Source organism: Toxorhynchites rutilus, chromosome 1, assembly GCF_029784135.1.
Source record: "Toxorhynchites rutilus septentrionalis strain SRP chromosome 1, ASM2978413v1, whole genome shotgun sequence".
NCBI classification, from domain to species: Eukaryota; Metazoa; Arthropoda; class Insecta; order Diptera; family Culicidae; genus Toxorhynchites; species Toxorhynchites rutilus.
In genome coordinates this window covers 58249493-58253690 of record NC_073744.1, presented here as the reverse complement: position 1 = coordinate 58253690, position 4198 = coordinate 58249493, and positions in this window count along the sequence as shown.

The following is a 4198-nucleotide window of genomic DNA, read 5'->3' as shown; positions in this document are numbered from 1 at the left end:
ATAATTCATTTCGGACACTCCATAACAGTTCATTACGACGAAAATTAATAAAATTATATATTTTATGAAACTACATACTTCCAAACCATGGTGCTTGGGGAAATCGGCTTTGCAAATACATGAAAGTAGGGAGAGCTTTTGTTCCCGCCGAAATGTGTTCCCTAACAGAGATTTCAAAATCAAGATACCTGGGGAAAATCGGCTTTGCAAATATATGCAAGTCGGGGGATTCTCATATTGCAAGTAAGGTGAGTGATGCGAATCATTCTAGCGAATTAAATTTAAGTTTGGAATTTTAATGTTGGTTGCTTTGTAAAATCTCATATCAATGACCAATCATGCATCGTGAAACATTTAGCACAAGTGTAAGTGTAGAATTGTATATGGTAGCGGTGGGGTTAAAATGACTTGAAATATGAAACGACTTATTTTAATTTTCATTTCATGTGGTTTCCCGCTCGCGAACGGACCGTCCGGTTTATTCTGTTAGTTTTGTTGTGTTCATTTTAACCCAAGGAAAGTTCATGCGGCGAGAAAAATTGAAAAATAAAACTATTCGCGTTGAGGCATATAGCATAGAGTTCCGTTGGGTTTGAAGCGAAAATGGAAATGGGTTGAAAAAACACCAAGAAAGTAAAAATTATAAAAGAAAATTACCTTTTTCATTTCAAGTAAGTTTTCTCTATGATGAAGTAACATATTTTTCGTGGTGAGAAAAATTGATAATTGTGTTTGATAATGGTAATTATCTTATACTAGCTGACCCGGCAAACTTCGTCCCGCCCAAAATTTGTTTTTTGTTATCAATAGCAATAAAAAAAAATCAATACTTTCAAACATTCACGTTTTCTTACTAAGCGCAAGTTCATGAGTCCAATCGCAGAACTGTTCATTGATTGATTTTCTAACCGACCCCGTTGAATTTACCTTTTAATAAAATATTCCTAGTACTTCTACCAAAACTCATCATTATAATATCAGATTATTTTCAGACACAATTCTCGTTCAATATTTTTCAAACACTTGCAAATAACATGTTTCTCCGTTACATGGAATAAAAGTTTGATACAGAAAATATGATAGAAAAAAGACAGACCCATCCCCTATAGTGTTCATTTACCATAGAAACGTTTCGTGCCCCCTAAAATCTTCAAATGCCAAATTTGACTCCATTTGCTTGATTAGATTTCGAGTATGGCAGCCCCCCCCCTAAGAGAAGGGGGGGGGGATATTTAACCACCATAGAAACATTTATTGAACCCTAAAACCTCCATATGCCTAATTCGGTTCCATTTGCTTGATTAATTCTCGAGTAATGTAGAAATTTGAGTTTCATTTGCATGGCAGCCCCCGCCCCCCCCTTGAAGTGGGGGGTGGAGTGTCAAACCACCGTAAAAATATTTATCACAACCTCAAACCTCCACATGCCAAATTTGGTTTTGTTTGCTTGTTTAACTCTCGAGTAATGAAGAAATTTGTGTTTCATTTTTATGACAGTCCCCCCTTAGAGAGGAGGGAGGGGTCTGTAAATATGTATTCCCCGATATATATATATATATATATATATATATATATATATATATATATATATATATATATATATATATATATATATATATATATGTATATATATATATTCTTTATTTCATTCATACGTAACACAGAAACCATCTCCAGGGCCACAGAGGGCGGCTTTCGTCATATCTCATTCCACTTCGGCATCTTCTGTCTTGATACGCACCTTTCAACGACTAATCACCATCCTTCTGTCATCTTTACTCGGTTGTAAACACTGGTGGAGTGAACAAACAATACCCAACAATTAAACAAAACGGCCCTTTTCAGGGCCACCACAACATTATCAAAGAATTTAACTGAGTAATTCTTCAAGCGTATCAAAAATAATTATGCAACAGATAGCCTAACGGAATCCTACGTCTACTATGCGGTCGTGTCTCGGGCACAACTCTCCTGTGACTTCTTTGTTGATTCTCCTGACTTCAGCAGCTTGTAACTATTCTGACTTGAATATTTTTTATCGTTGAGCTTTTGTTGTATTATTCAAAAGATAAAGAAACAAATAATTAAATGAATAGTAAAAACATTTATATTTTATTTATTCAGAGCTTGAAAAAACATCCAAAATTCGTGCCTCTACACTAGAATACCCCCTTAAACCGCGAGATTAAAAGGATTAATTTCATTACTTTAAACTTTGCGTTGGTGTCTAGTGGCACAATTATTTCTTACATTACTTTCGTTCCTCAAGATCTCTCCACTATTATTGTGATTACGAATGGAATATATAATCTCGCGGTGTGGAGGCGTTCTCAGTCGAGAGCAAAGTGAATCGAGTGTTATTCTCCGCCACAGAATGATTTCGGGCAGATTGCGGGATGAAATGTTTTTTCAATTTTTTTTCTTGATTTTGTTCGCAATCAAGAGTAATTGCATATTTTGAAATTTCCTCCGACAATGTATCACATTGGTGGCCGTGTGTCGATAACGAATGAAGTCTCCAAGTTTTAATGGAAATTTAATAAACAGCTTACCCTTGGGAGAATCTCCATCATTTGGGCAGCAAATATTTGTTTTTCGTGAGTTGGATTCCTTTGAAGTAGCCTGCAATTCCCTGCTACTGCTGATGCTGCTCAGCATGGCATCTCCCACCGATTCAAAGTTGCTTTGCTGCCCGCTGGCGAAACGGTTCTCTTACACCGAAGTTAACCCTATCATAGTGCTTCTCTAAGCTCCGAGGATCGGCTGCTCGGATCGTTTCACAAACTTGTTGCAGTGAGGTAATTATTTATTAATTTTCATACTGGGACCAGCAAATCGCTTTTAAATTGCTCGTATTATGCCGGACGGATGCTTCCTTCGGAAACAACACCGTACCAGGAGCCTTGAGTGCATTGGCGCATGGAGTAATTGGTGTCTTATTTTTCGAAATGAGATTATACGCGATATCTTCCCTGTTTTTACCGCAATTGAGAACAAAACTAATCATATGTTGAACGATTGCCGTCAGTGAGTGGCGTTGTCGCGGATTTCAGATACGAGTAGCGACAATGAACTTCTGATTCAGGGGAATCAACCAAAGTTCTCAGAACCACTGCTAGTCATCACAAAGTGCTTCGATTTCACACCCACTCGCCAAGTCGCAGACAGGCACTTGTCTCAATCTGGTCGGTCCAGCGAATATGATTATAAATCATACACGCGTCCGTTACGAGGTGTCGCATGAATATTCGGATCACCCGACGACTATCGTACCGTAGTTTGTTGCATTCTAGGTTCGAACGCCGATTTCCTTATCGAGACTCGATCAGCATGTGGCCGTCAGCAATAATGTCTAGAATTGAATGATCAAATTTGCATTCAACAGAAGGTTGGATATGCTATGTAGTAATGTAAACGCCATTGATATGATACTTGTGAATACCGGTCGGACTCGATTGTCCGGAGTATTGATTTTTTTTTCACTCCGGATAATCGAGTCAAAACTGTTTTTTTCTTTATTTATTTTTGTTGCTTGTATTTTTCGTTTTTTGAAAATAAAACAGGAATTTGATTTTTGATTCATCCCCTTAAAGTCAGAAAACACCTTTCTCACATAAAAAAAAATTAATTTATCCAGATTCTCTCAGGAGGTGATAGATGATCATATTTGATGAAAAAATCCTCCTACATGGTCGAATTTCAACAATGACAGAGTTACAGCTTTTTTTTATTTGTTTCGGACTCTTTTGTTTCAAACTGGCTTTACATTGAAAAGTGCGCTACGGAAGACGATTCTGATGCTTTCATTTGGAAGATGAGATAATTTATTATAGGATATAGTAGTGGAACAACTAAATTAGTGAATTTTAATAAGATTTTGGAAGTAAAACACTTAAAAGTTAATAATTTTTAATTGTGTTATTATTAATTTTGTCCTAAAAATTTATATTAAAATAGATTGTTTCTATCGATTAAAGTGAAGTACTTTAACCTCTCCTCAATTTGTTCTTTGACGCACAACTTCTATCTTTCTTAATTTGGCTGCAATATCGATATAAACAATTCCTGGTGAAAATTCAAGAAAAATCTTCAAAAATCACGATTTTTACCCCACTGTACATGTAATAGCCACTTGAACATCACCTTAACGTTGAAAGGTTATATTTCTTTATGAAATAAGCCATATTTGAAATATAAA